Source organism: Mus musculus, chromosome 2 (genome assembly GCF_000001635.26).
Source record: "Mus musculus strain C57BL/6J chromosome 2, GRCm38.p6 C57BL/6J".
NCBI lineage: Eukaryota > Metazoa > Chordata > Mammalia > Rodentia > Muridae > Mus > Mus musculus.
Genome location: NC_000068.7, coordinates 131,111,588 through 131,126,616, shown reverse-complemented (window position 1 = coordinate 131,126,616; position 15,029 = coordinate 131,111,588).

The window sequence follows — 15,029 nt, the reverse complement described above, 5'->3', positions numbered from 1 at the left end:
CGGTTTCCCTCCTGGTCTGCCTAGGTTCTCTCATTGTGCCCAGAGAAAATGTGTCCCTTCCCTAGGGCTTGCTGCCCATACTGTCATATCTGCTGTCCCAGAGGGCTTTCTGACCGAGGTCAGGGCTGGAGGGGTGTGTCTGTCCCAGCAAGGTGTCCAGCCAGCAGGTTTCCCTGCCTGACTGAGGACAGAGGCACCCGTGCAGTATGTGTGTGACACTGTATCTCGTGTCTGTGTGTATTTGGCTGTTAGGGTATGTGTGACAAGACTTTTTTTTAATTAATCGATAAATTAATTTACTCACTTTATATCCCAGTTGCAGCCCTCACAGCCCCTCCCCCAACCCCTTCTCAGAGAAGGGGGAGGCCCCCTGGGTGTGCCTAGTTGTTCGCTGACAAGACATTTTGCAGAGGCCTCTAGGGGCTTGACCTCCTTCAGGGTCCGACTCTCCCACACACCTGCTTCTTGTTTTTTGTTTCAAGCATCCAATTCCCCCTGGGCCACAGCTGCAGATCCCCAGCTCAGGTGGTGGCCTGATGGCACTCCCTCATGTGGCTCCATCTCTGCCCTGGGTCCTGCTTCACTCCTCCTCAGTCACTGTCCCACCTCTGCTCAGCTTTCCCAAGCCCAAGCCTAAGCCTAAGCCTAAGCCTAAGCCTAAAACCAAGCCTAACTCTATCCCTACCCCTACCCCTACCCCTAACTCTAACCCTAACCCTAACCGTCTACACAGAGGGCAGCAGATGGTTCACAAGAATCCTCGATCCATGTTAGAGGTTTGGTTCTGTCACCATAGAAAGCTTGGGCCCAATGGGCGTGGATGAAGGACCTGCTGAATGCCTGTCCTGTCCTTCTCCTTGATGGGTCCTCCTTTCTCCCCCTGCTCTTCTCTAGTGCCACTGTGGGCCTACCCACTGTCCTGGGGGGGGGGGTTCTGACTCCTCTGGTCAGCTCTGAGTTTGCCTTCTGCTTTTCAGGCCTTCTCTAGTCTTTCTTTGGTCCTTCCCTGAGGCTCTGCTCACAGCCTCCCCTTCCAGCGGGTGCCTTCTCTTCCAGGCCCACCCTTCTGGTTTCTAATCTGTATCTGGTGAGTTTTCAAACCCAGAAATCCTGCCCATCTTGCCACCAATCCCACTCTCTTCCTGCCAAACCCACAGGAGATCCCATAATTCCAAGCATGTACTACCCTTGGCCAGTGTTCCTAACTGTCCTTCCCAGGACAGTCTCCGGCACCTCTCATGTCCCTCAGACACAGACCTGAGCTTCTGAACATTTGCTCCACCTGGGCTAGCCCTGGTGATGGCTTCCTTACCACCATCCCTCTCTTCTCCCAGCCTTTAGAAGAAACGAGGCCGTTGTATTTCACTTCGGATGCTGTGTTTGCTTAGAATGCTCCTAGCCCCAGGTACCATCACATAGGTATTTAAGGAGAATCTTTGGGTTCGGAATGCAGAGCAGAGCTCCTTGCTCCTGGCACCCATGACATGGCAAAGAAGCAGGCAGTTTTAGGGTAGAAGGTAACATTAATACTTAAGGCATGCTATTCTGCTCTCTAAGCCCATTGATGCTAAGGGCCAATAGACAGAATTTTATAGTTGTGCTCCAACCTTCTAGTCAAGCCTGACTGCTAGTTCTGTTCCAAAGAAAGTGCGTGAAAATGTACACACACACACACACACACACACACACAGAGAGAGAGAGAGAGAGAGAGAGAGAGAGAGAGAGAGAGAGGCATGCATGTCCACAGGGAGAGAAGGGAGGGGAAGGGAAGGGGAGGGAATGGGAAGGGAAGTGGAGGGGAGGAGAAGAGAAGTGAGGGGAAGAGAAGGAGGGGTGGTCAGGGCTGTTTCACCAGTGGAGCCTGTTCTCTGGGCTTGAAAATGTGCAGTACCTAGCTAGGGACCTTGCTCGGATGCTCCCTTCAGTTCAAAGTAGCCAGGGAAGCTGCAACTGAGAAAATGGGGACAGCCAGGTACAGACCCTGCAGGCTGCGTCCCTTTGAGCCTCACTCTTGCCTGAGCCACAGGACAGGTTAATGACTGTATAGTGCTGTTTCCCAGTTCAAAGTCAGGCTGGCCAGCTGGTGGCCCATTCCTCCTGTTGTCTGATTCTGGATCCTGGCAGTGAGCAACTCCTTGACAGAGAGTCAACCTTGTTCCTCTCTACCAGATTCCTGAGATGTGAGCTTCCTTCCAGGAATTACTCTGCCTGCTGGGCCGCCCAGATGGACTTCCTCTCTGTGGCCTGTGGCCTGTGGTCTCAGGTCTTAGGGACCCAGCTCCTCCCAACTGCGTAGGAGTCTGGTGATCAGGGCCTCCCCGGTGACTCCTTAGTTGATGCCTTCTTCTTGGCATCAGGGAACATCTGTTGTTCTTTGTCCCAGATGGCAGCCAGCTCATTAGGATAGATCTCACTTCCAGAAGCTTTACCAAGGCTCCCACTTGCAGCCTGTCTGTCCTATCAGGGCTCCCATGCAGACAACAGAAGCCTGGAAGAGGGTCATTTTGTTTTAAAGCTTTATTTACTTTATGTATATGAGTACACAGTAGCTGTCTTCAGACACCCCAGAAGAGGGCATCTGATCCCATTACAGATGGTTGTGAGCCACCATGTGGTTGTCGGGAAGAGAAGTCAATGCTCTTAACCACTGAGCCATCCCTCCAGCCCTGTAGGAGTGGGGGCAGACCCTGAAGAATGACTAAGAGTGGACCTTATGGTGAAGAAGGGTCCCTCAGGTGGAGGAAGCTGTGCACATAGGGAATGGAGAATGGAGGCAACTGGAAAGAGAATCAACATACTGGGCAGCCAGTGATCCCACCAGTGTGGTAACTCTACCATGCAAACTGCAGGCATTATGGTCTCTTACCCAGGACTCCACACCCCACTTGGTCTGCACTGATGTCTTCACTTTAGACTTCCTTCCTTCCTTCCTTCCTTCCTTCCTTCCTTCCTTCCTTCCTTTCTTTCCGTTTATTTATATGTGTACTTTACACCCCTAGAAAAAGAACCCCAGGAGTTTTCCCTCTCGTGTTTCCCAGTTCCATCAACCTCAGCCATCCCAGAGTCACCAGTGTAGCTGCGCTTCACTATCATGGTAGGATTCAGACAAGGACTTCAGAGAGTGGCTCGAGAGCAGCAGCCAGGACATCCCTGTACACCAAAGTGATGGCGTGGAAAGATGGTAGAAGGAGCTATTTGAGATTTTTGCCTTTTAATCCTGACCACTGGAAGGTAGATTAATTGCATGGTTCTTTCACCCATCCTGGGGGATGAATGGGGAAGGATATTTCTTGTTAGCTCCTTGTTAGCTTGTTAGACCCACAGAATTGCCCTGGGGCCTCATGGTGCAAAAAGGAGCTAGATGAAGATGAAGGGAAATGCCAGGGAAGACGTTCCTCCCTCAGTCCAGTCCAGTATGGTACCTGTTCTTTCACTCGTTTTCTTCATGACAGAATGTTCTCTTTGGGATGTGCAAGGGCCATTCCAATAAACACTGTATTTCTTAGAGGGTGGTGGTAGCTTCTGTAATCCTGGCACTTGGGAAGTGGAGGTAGGAAGGTGTGGAGTTCCATGCCAGACTGGGCTACATAGTGCTACCGTCTCAAAGGGGAAAACATGAAGGGGCAGGAGACTGTATCTCTCAGCTTCCTTGAAGGTAGTTGTGGCCTTGTGAGCAGGGCTGGAGAGTGTGGTTTATAAGTGTGCTGTGTCACCATCAGGACCTTTCATTGAAATGAATCAGCTCTTGGCAGGAGGGATGAAGCTTAGCCTCCTGCTTTGGACATATTGTGAGTTTTGCACACATTGATAGCGGGGCAGTGACTTAAAGAGAAAATGAACTCTGGGTCACTTTCCCTAACCCAGCTTCAGGCTAAGTGTTTCTAGACTTTAAAACGACTTTTACATTTATTTATTTGTGTTCCAAGCAGACAGAACCAGGAAATAAGCAGGAGTGGCTATTCTGATACCCAGTAAAACAGACTTCAGACCCAAACAGAAGAGATATGAGGGATACTTCATATTCAGTAAAGGAAAAAATCCACTGACAATATATTACAATCCTAAACATTTATGCTCCAAACACAGCTGCATTCAATTTCATAAAACAAGTACTACTAGATCTAAAACCACCAATTAAACCAGAATAGTGATAATCGGTGACTTCAGTACCTCAAGCTTACCAACAGGACATCCCAACAAAAAATCAAAGAGAATCATTAGAGTTAAATGGCATAAATCAAATAGACCTAACAGACATCTGCAGAACCCATTTGTACTGGCTAGTTTTGTGTCAACTTGACACAGCTGGAGTTATCACAGAGAAAGGAGTTTCAGTTGAGGAAATGCCTCCATGAGATCCAACTGTAAGGCATTTTCTCAATTAGTGATCAAAGGGAAGGTCCCCTTGTGGGTGGGACCATCTCTGGGCTGGTGGTCTTGGTTCTATAAGAGAGCAGGCTGAGCAAGCCAGGGGAAGCAAGCCAGTAAAGAACATCCCTCCATGGCCTCTGCATCAGCTCTTTCTTTCTGACCTGCTTGAGTTTCAGTCCTGACTTCCTTTGGTGATGAACAGCAGTATGGAAGTGTAAGCTGAATAAACCCTTTCCTCCCCAACTTGCTTCTTGGTCATGATGTTTGTGCAGGAATAGAAACCCTGAATAAGACACCATCTACCTAAGTACTTAAAGAATGCACGGTGGTGGCACACGCCTTTAATCCTAGCACTTGGGAGGCAGAGGCAGGTGGATTTCTGAGTTCGAGACCAGCCTGGTCTACAAAGTGAGTTCCAGGACAGCCAGGGCTACACAGAGAAACCCTGTCTCGAAAAATGAAAAACAAACAAACAAAACAAAAAAAAGAATGCAATTCTCCTCACAAGTCTGCAGAATTTTCTCCCAAACTGATCACATATTAGGACATAAAGGAAGTCTCAAAACATACAGGAAAATCACTAACTCAAAAACCCATCATGGTAGCTTAGTGGGTAAAGGCCTCTGACACCAAGCCTGGTGACTTGAGTTCTAACCCCAGAATCCCATAGTAAAAGAGGAGAACTAAGTCCTGCAAGTTGTCCTCTGACCTCCACGTACATACTGAAGTGTTCTCACAGTCCCCTCAATAGATAAAGGCATATAAAGAAAGATTCTGTAGCCAAAAATATCTTAGATTCTATGGGATTGGAACTTTAATTGGACACCACAGCCAGAGTTAACAATACACTTTGAGGTCCTTCTGTGCACTCAGGTTGTTTGTTTAACCTTCCTTTAAGAAATCAATATAACAATTGTTACGTGTGGAGGATTTCCCAGCCAATCAACCTTTACAACCTAAGCTAATGCATAGCTGAAATCTTAAATTCTGTGCTCTTCCACGCCCCTAAACAGGGCGATGCATGTGTATCTTTTACTGAAAACAGCACGTACAGAGATTTTTGTAAATGAATACTCCCCTTCAATGCTGAATGCAACATTTATGGATACTGAGTGAGAGACAGTGTTTGTGATACTGCTCCTTAATCTGCTCAGAGACATAATCATTTGTGAAATTCTTTTTAATTTTTTTTGTAAAATATCCTTCATTCTTTCCCCATGCGATAATTTCTGTGCTATTCAGTTAGAGAGAGAGAGAGAGAGAGAGAGAGAGAGAGAGAGAGAGAGAGAGAATGAAACCCTTTGTTAGGGATAGACACAATCACACAACTGACACACACACAGGCACAGATTCACAAGACAGTTTTCAGACAGGCACAGATCAGATTCATACAATAGTCAGAGGGCCAAAGACACAGAGCATCAAGAAGAGAATTAAAATCTGGATTCAGTCTTGGTTTAATGACTCCCAGGGGAAGTGCCTTTATTTCTTTCCTTAACACAACACTGAAACATTATTGGTAACTTGGAGTTAATCACAAATGTATTTAATCTTAGCAAGGGTCCATCTCACGCATCAGTCATCGTAAATACAAATGACAACGGATGCTGGCCTGGATGTGGGACAAGGGGAATCCTTGTATACTGTTGGTGGGAGTATAAACTAGTACAGACATTCTGGAGGTTCTCAAAAGACTAGAACCAGATCTGTCATAAGACCCAGATGTTCCATTCCTGGGCATATACCCAAAGAATTTTCTATTTACTATGACGATATTTGTACATCTGTATTCATTGCTACACTGCTCACAATAGCTAGACCTGCTATGTAGACCAGGCTGGCCTCAAACTCTGCTTCCCAAGTGCTGAGATCAAAGGTATATACCACAACCCCAGCTTATATTTTTAATTTTTAATTTTGCTGAACTTGGGTTAGAATCCAGGGCCTTGTGATTGCTAGGCAAGTACTCTACCACTGAGCTAATTAAGTACTCTACCACTGAGCTAAATTCCCAATCCCTATTGTGTATATATTTTTAGCCTAACAAAGTTGGCCATGTAACAGATTTTGTTTTTTCTTTCTCTCTTTTTTTGGGTGAGGTAGTTGGAACAGAGTCTGGACATGCAGTCCTGGTTGGCCTAGAATTTGCAATGACTGTCTTGTCTCTATCTCTCAAGTACCTGTGCTGGGATGGGCTTATTTATTTATTTATTTATTTATTGTTGGGAATGAACTTAGAGCTTTGTACATGGTAAACATGAATTCTACCACCAAGCTACACTCACATTTGTGTGTGTAAGGGTGTGTGTGCGTCCAAGTTTCCTTTCTTCTGCTGTGATAGAACACTCTAGGGAAGGTTGAGAGATGGTTCAGAGGTTAAGAACATACGCTGCTCTTCCAGAGGACTTGAAGTCAGTTCCCAGCACCCACATCAGGTGTAACTCCAGCTCCAGGGGAATCTGACTCCTTTTGTCTCTGGAGGTATTTTCACTCATATATACAGACACATACGTGTAATGTAAAATAATATTTTAAAAATTCACTGTAGCCAAAATCGACTTAGGGAGGAAAGGGCTTATTTTATCTCTCAGGACAGGACTCAAAAGGGCCTTGAAGTAGAAGTCATGGAGGAAGATGCTTGCTAGCTCACTGGCTCATGCTCAGCTAATTTCTTCTTCCCGCCCTCCCTCCCTCCCTCCCTCCCTCCCTCCCTCCCTCCCTCCCTCCCTCCTTTCCTTTCTTCCTTCCTTTTTACATTTTACTGAAAATAGATTCTTTCACATATACTATATCCTGATTACAGACTCACAATCCTCTGCTCCTCCCAGTTCTTCCCCTCTTCCCTTCCCATCCAGATCCACTCCCTTTCTGTTTCTCATTAGAAAAGAACAGGCATTTAGGAGATGACAAAATAAAATATAATAAGCTAAACAAAAACTATCACATCAAGGCGCCACCATGCAACCCAACAGAAGGCAAAGCTCAAGAGAAGACATGAGAATCAGAGACCCACTTATTCACACACTCAGGAATCCCATAAAAATGCTAAACTGAAAGCTATAATATATACACAGAGGACCTGGTGCAGACCCAAGTTGACCCTGTGCTTGCTGCTTCAGTCTCCATAAGTCCACATGATCCTTGTCCAGCTGACTCAGAGGCCTTGTTCTCCAGGTGTCCTACATCCCTTTTGGATCTTACCCCCTTTCCTTCTCCTCTTCTGCAGGCTTCCCTGAACTCTGAGGGGATGGATTTGGTGGAGACTCCCATTTAGAGCTGAGTGTTCTGAGGACTCTCTCCAAGTAATGTCTGACTGTGAGTCTCTGCATCTGTTCCCTTCTGCTGCAGAAGGAAGCTTCTCTAATGGTGGCTGAATAAGGCACAGATCTATGAATGTAACAGAATATCATTAGAAATCATTTTATTAATATCTATCTATCTATCTATCTATCTATCTATCTATCTATCTATCAATCATGTTTGGTTTTACCCTAGGTCTCTAGACTATCTAGTCTCTGGTTCTTGGTCATCCAAGCAGTATTGGATATGGGTTCCATCTTGTGGAGTGTGTCTTAAGTCACATCAGACACTGGCTGCCCACTCCCACAAGCTCTGTGCCACTGTTGCCCTTGCATATCTTGCAGGCAGGACAGATGGCTTGGTGGTTGGGTTGATGTGTATGTTTCTTTTGGTAGCCTATAGAGTACCTTCCTGCACCAAAGATACTAGAATGTAGGGGTTAAAGGCTTCATATAGGTACTAGTTAGACTTCTCATGTTCAATGAGTTGTGTGGGTGTTGTCCTTGGCAATGGGGACTTGCTGTCAGTTTCTGGAGAACAATGTACTGTCTTAGCAACAGCCTGGGTTGTTTAGAGATTGCCATGGGATCCCTTTGGCCAGCAACTCTACTGAACATATCACAGTCCTGGCCCTAGAAGCTTTGTTTGATGACAAAAGATGAGTTGGAACTCCATATGCCCCACTATTAGGAGACCTCATTAGGATTGCCTTCATATATTTTAGGAAGTTTCCTCTGCACTAGGTTTCCATTCACCCTTCGGAAGCCCCTCAGTCCCAACTATCTCTACCTGGATTCCCTCCTTCAACCCCACTTCCCCTTTTCCTCCCCACCAGATCGTCTCATTCCCAGTCCTACATGCCTCCAGTCCACCCATAGAATCTATTCTATTTCTAATCTATAAAATACTTTCAAATCAAATTCAAGACTATAAAAAAGATCATCCACCGTGATCAAGTAGGCTTCTTCCTAGAGTTGCAGGGATGTTTCAATATGTAAAAAATCACTAAATGTAATCCATGTAAACAATCTGAAAGGAAAAAAAATCCCATGTGATCATTTCATTAGAAAGTCTCTGACAAAATCCAACACCCATTCATGATAAAACTACTGAAGAGATTAGCGATACAAGGGATATGTCTCAACATAATAAAGGCAGTTTACAGCAAGCTCATTGCCAACATCAAATTAAATGTAGAGAACCTCAAAGAAATTTCACTGAATCAGGAGCAAGACAAGGCTATCCACTCTTTCTAGCTATCTATCCAATATAGCACTTGAAGTATTAGCTAGAGCAGTAAGACAACTGAAGGAGATCAAGGTAATACAGATAGAAAAGAAAGAGTCAACATGCCTTTATTTGCAGGTGATATATAAAAGGATATAAAAGTGACTCAAAATTCCAGTGTGAAACTCCTACAGCTGATCAACACTTTCAGCAAAATGGCTGGATACAAAATTAACTTGAAAAAAAATCAGGTTGCCGGAGCATCTGCGGGAGACATCTTGGTTCTCAGATTCCACCGAGACTAGTCTGCACAGGTGAGAGTGTGGACTACAGAAGCTAACAGCTTCTGAGACAGGCAGGAACCACAGAGCTTCTGAGGCAGACCCCTTTTCGGGCTCCAGACATCTGGGCACCTTCCCTGCCAGAGAAGAGGTGTCCGCCCTGCCTGGGAAGGCTTTGGCAGAGTACCTGAGGGAGCCATCTTGGTTCCTGGATCCCGCTGAGACTAGTCTGCACAGGTGCGAGTGTGGACTACAGAAGCTAACAGCTTCTGCGACAGGTCCTGTTTCAGGCCTTCATCTTCTGCCAGGAGGCAAGTCCAAATGCCAGATATCTGTGCACCTTCCCTGAAAGAGGAGAGCCTTCCTGCAGAGAGTGCTCTGACTACTGAAACTCATGAGGGAGCTAGTCTCCCAGGTCTGCTGGTAGAGAATAACAGAATCACGAGAGGAACAAGCTCTAACCAGAGACAACTATAACAACTGACTCCAGAGATTACCAGATGGTGAAAGGCAGACATAAGAATCTTACTAACAGAAACCAAGACCATTCACCATCATCAGAACCCAGCACTCCCACCTCAGCCAGTCCTGGGCACCCCAACACATCTGAAAACCTAGACCCGGATTTAAAGGCATATCTCATGATGATGGTAGAAGACATCAAGAAGGACTTTAATAACTCACTTAAAGAAATACAGGAGAACACTGCTAAAGAGTTGCAAGTCCTCAAAGAAAAACAGGAAAACACATCCAAACAGGTGATGGAAATGAACAAAACCATACTAGACCTAAAAAGGGAAGTAGACATAATAAAGAAAACCCAAAGTGAGGCAACGCTGGAGATAGAAACCCTAGGAAAGAAATCTGAAACCATAGACGCGAGCATCAGCAACAGAATACAAGAGATGGAAGAGAGAATCTCAGGTGCAGAAGCTTCCATAGAGAACATCAGCACAACAATCAAAGAAAATGCAAAATGCAAAAAGATCCTAACTCAAAACATCCAGGAAATCCAGGACACAATGAGAAGACCAAACCTACGGATAATAGGAGTAGATGAGAATGAAGATTTTCAACTTAAAGGGCCAGCAAATATCTTCAACAAAATTATAGAAGAAAACTTCCCAAACCTAAAGAAAGAGATGCCCATGAACATACAAGAAGCCTACAGAACTCCAAATAGACTGGACCAGAAAAGAAATGCCTCCCGACACATAATAATCAGAACAACAAATGCACTAAATAAAGATAGAATATTAAAAGCAGTAAGGGAAAAAGGTCAAGTAACATCTAAAGGTAGGCCTATCAGAATTACACCAGATTTTTCACCAGAGACAATGAAAGCCAGAAGATCCTGGACAGATGTTATACAGTCACTAAGAGAACACAAATGCTGGCCCAGGCTACTATACCCAGCCAAACTTTCAATTACCATAGATGGAGAAACCAAAGTATTCCACGACAAAACCAAATTCACACATTATCTTTCCACGAATCCAGCCCTTCAAAGGATAATAACAGAAAAAAAAAAAAACAAACAAACAATACAAGGACGGAAACCATGTCCTAGAAAAGGCAAGAAAGTAATCCTTCAACACACCTAAAAGAAGACAGCCACAAGAACAGAATGCCAACTTTAACAACAAAAATAATAGGAAGCAACAATTACTTTTCCTTAATACCTCTTAATATCAATGGACTCAACTCCCCAATAAAAAGACATAGACTAACAGACTGGCTACACAAACAAGACCCAACATTTTGCTGCTTACAGGAAACCCATCTCAGGGAAAAAGACAGACACTACCTCAGAATGAAAGGCTGGAAAACAATTTTCCAAGCAAATGGTCTGAAGAAACAAGCTGGAGTAGCCATTCTAATATCTAATAAAATCGACTTCCAACCCAAAGTCATCAAAAAAGACAAGGAGGGGCACTTCATACTCATTAAAGCTGAAATCTTCCAAGAGGAACTCTCAATTCTGAATATCTATGCTCCAAATACAAGGGCAGCCACATTCATTAAAGAAACTTTAGTAAAGCTCAAAGCACACATTGCACCTCACACAATAATAGTGAGAGACTTCAACACACCACTTTCATCAATGGAAAGATCATGAAAACAGAAACTAAACAGGGACACAGTGAAACTAACAGAAGTTATGAAACAAATGGATCTAACAGATATCTACAGAACATTTTATCCTAAAACAAAAGGATATATCTTCTTCTCAGCACCTCATGGTACCTTCTCCAAAATTGACCATATAATTGGTCACAAAACAAGCCTTAACAGATACAAAAATATTGAAATTGTCCCATGCATCCTATCAGATCACCATGGACTAAGGCTGATCTTCAATAACAACATAAATAATAGAAAGCCAACATTCATGTGGAAACTGAACAACACTATTCTCAATGATACCTTGGTCAAGGAAGGAATAAAGAAAGAAATTAAGGACTTTTTAGAGTTTAATGAAAATGAAGCCACAACATACCCAAACTTATAGGACACAATGAAAGCATTTCTAAGAGGAAAACTCATAGCTCTGAGTGCCTCCAAAAAGAAACTAGAGAGAGCACACACACACTAGCAGCTTGACAATACACCTAAAAGTTCTAGAACAAAAGGAAGCAAATTCACCCAAGAGGAGTAGACGGCAGGAAATAATCAAACTCAGGGGCGAAATCAACCAAGTGGAAACAAGAAGAACTATTCAAAGAATCAACCAAATGAGGAGCTGGTTCTTTGAGAAAATCAACAAGATAGATAAACCCTTAGCCAGACTCACTAGAGGGCACAGGGACAGCATGCTAATTAACAAAATCAGAAAAGAAAAGGGAGACATAACACCAGATCCTGAAGAAATCCAAAACACCATCAGATCCCTCTACAAAAGGCTATTCTCAACAAAATGGAGAACCTGGATGAAATGGACAAGTTTCTAGACAGATACAAGGTACCAAAGTTAAATCAGGATCAGGTTAATTATCTAAACAGTCCTATATCCCCTAAAGAAATAGAAGCAGTCATTAATAGTCTCCCAACCAAAAAAAGCCCAGGACCAGATGGGTTTAGTGCAGAGTTCTATCAGACCTTCAAAGAAGATCTAATTCCAGTTCTTCACAAACTATTCCACAAAATAGAAGCAGAAGGTACTCTACCCAACTCATTCTATGAAGCCACAATTACTCTGATACCTAAACCACAGAAAGACCCAACAAAGATAGAGAACTTCAGACCAATTTCTCTTATGAATATCGATGCAAAAATACTCAATAAAATTCTCGCTAACTGAATCCAAGAACACATCAAAACAATCATCTATCCTGACCAATAGGTTTCATTCCAGGGATGCAGGGATGGTTTAATATACAGAAATCCATCAACGTAATCCACTATATAAACAAACTCAAAGACAAAAACCACATGATCAGCTGGGCGTCGTGGCACACGCCTTTAATCCCAGCACTTGGGAGGCAGAGGCAGGCAGATTTCTGAGTTCGAGGCCAGCTTGGTCTACAAAGTGAGTGCCAGGACAGCCAGGGCTACACAGAGAAACACTGTCTCAAAAAAACAAAACAAAACAACAACAACAAAAAAACCCCACAAGATCATCTCGTTAGATGGGGAGAAAGCATTTGACAAAATCCAACACCCATTCATGATAAAAGTCTTGAAAAGATCAGGAATTCAAGGCCCATACCTAAACATGATAAAAGCAATCTACAGCAAACCAATAGCCAACATCAAAGTAAATGGTGAGAAGCTGGAAGCAATCACACTAAAATCAGGGACTAGACAAGGCTGCTCACTTTCTCCCTACCTATTCAACATTGTATGTGAAGTCCTAGCCAGAGCAATTCGACAACAAAAGGAGATCAAGGGGATACAAATTGGAAAGGAAGAAGTCAAAATATCACTTTTTGCAGATGATATGATAGTATATATAAGTGACCCTAAAAATTCCACCAGAGATCTCCTAAACCTGATAAACAGCTTCAATGAAGCAGCTGGATATAAAATTAATTCAAAGAAGGCAATGGCCTTTATGTACACAAAGGATAAACAGGCTGAGAAAGAAATTAGGGAAACAACACCCTTCTCAATAGTCACAAATAATATAAAATACCTTGGCGTGACTCTAACTAAGGAAGTGAAAGATCTGTATGATAAGTCTCTGAAGAAAAAAATTAAAGAAGATCTCAGAAGATGGGCAGATCTCCCATGCTCATGGATTGGCAGGATCAATATAGTAAAAATGGCTATCTTGCCAAAAGCAATCTACAGATTCAATGCAATCCCCATCAAAATTCCAACTCAATTCTTCAACGAATTAGAAAGGGCAATCTGCAAATTCATCTGGAATAACAAAAAACCTAGGATAGCAAAAACTCTTCTCAAGGATAAAAAACCTCTGGTGGAATCATCATGCCTGACCTAAAGCTGTACTACAGAGCAATTGTGATAAAAACTGCATGGTACTGGTATAGCGACAGACAAGTAGACCAATGGAATAGAATTGAAGACCCAGAAATGAACCCACACACCTGTGGTCACTTGATCTTTGACAAGGGAGCTAAAACCATCCAGTAGAAAAAAGACAGAATTTTCAACAAATGGTGCTGGCACAACTGGTGGTTATCATGTAGAAGAATGCTAATCGATCCATTCCTATCTCCTTGTACTAAGGTCAAATCTAAGTGGATTAAGGAACTCCACATAAAACCAGAGACACTGAAACTTATAGAGGAGAAAGTAGGGAAAAGCCTCGAACATATGGGCACAGGGGAAAAATTCCTGAATAGAACAGCAATGGCTTGTGCTGTAAGATCGAGAATTGACAAATGGGACCTCATAAAATTGCAAAGCTTCTGCAAGGCAAAAACACTGTCAATAAGACAAAAAGGCCACCAACAGATTGGGAAAGGATCTTTACCTATCCTAAATCAGATAGGGTCTAATATCCAATATATATAAAGAACTCAAGAAGGTGGACTCCAGAAAATCAGATAACCCCATTAAATAATGGGGCTCAGAGCTAAACAAAGAATTCTCACCTGAGGAATACCTGAAAAAATGTTCAACATCCTTAATCATCAGGGAAATGCAAATCAAAACAACCCTGAGATTCTACCTCACACCAGTCAGAATGGCTAAGATCAAAAATTCAGGTGACAGCAGATGCTGGCATGGATGTGGAGAAAGAGGAACACTCCTCCATTGTTGGTGGAATTGCAAGTTTGTACAATCACTCTGGAAATCAGTCTGGCGGTTCCTCAGAAAATTGGACATAGTACTACAGGAGGATCCCGCAATACCTCTCCTGGGCATATATCCAGAAGATATCCCAACCGGTAAGAAGGACACATGCTCCACTATGTTCATAGCAGCCTTATTTATAATAACCAGAAGCTGGAAAGAACCCAGATGCCCCTCAACAGAGGAATGGATACAGAAAATGTGGTACATTTACACAATGGAGTACTACTCAGCTATTAAAAAGAATGAATTTATGAAATTCCTAGGCAAATGGATGGACCTGGAGGGCATCATCCTGAGTGAGGTATCCCAATCACAAAAGAACTCACACAATATATACTCACTGATAAGTGGATATTAGCCCAGAAACTTAGAATACCCAAGATATAAGATACAATTTGCGAAACACATGAAACTCAAGAACGATGACCAAAGTGTGGACACTTCGCCCCTTCTTAGAATTGGGAACAAAACACCCATGGAAGGAGTTACAGAGACAAAGTTTGGAGCTGAGACGAAAGGACGGACCATCTAGAGATTGCCATATCTGGGGATCCATCCCATAATCAGCTTCCAAATGCTGAC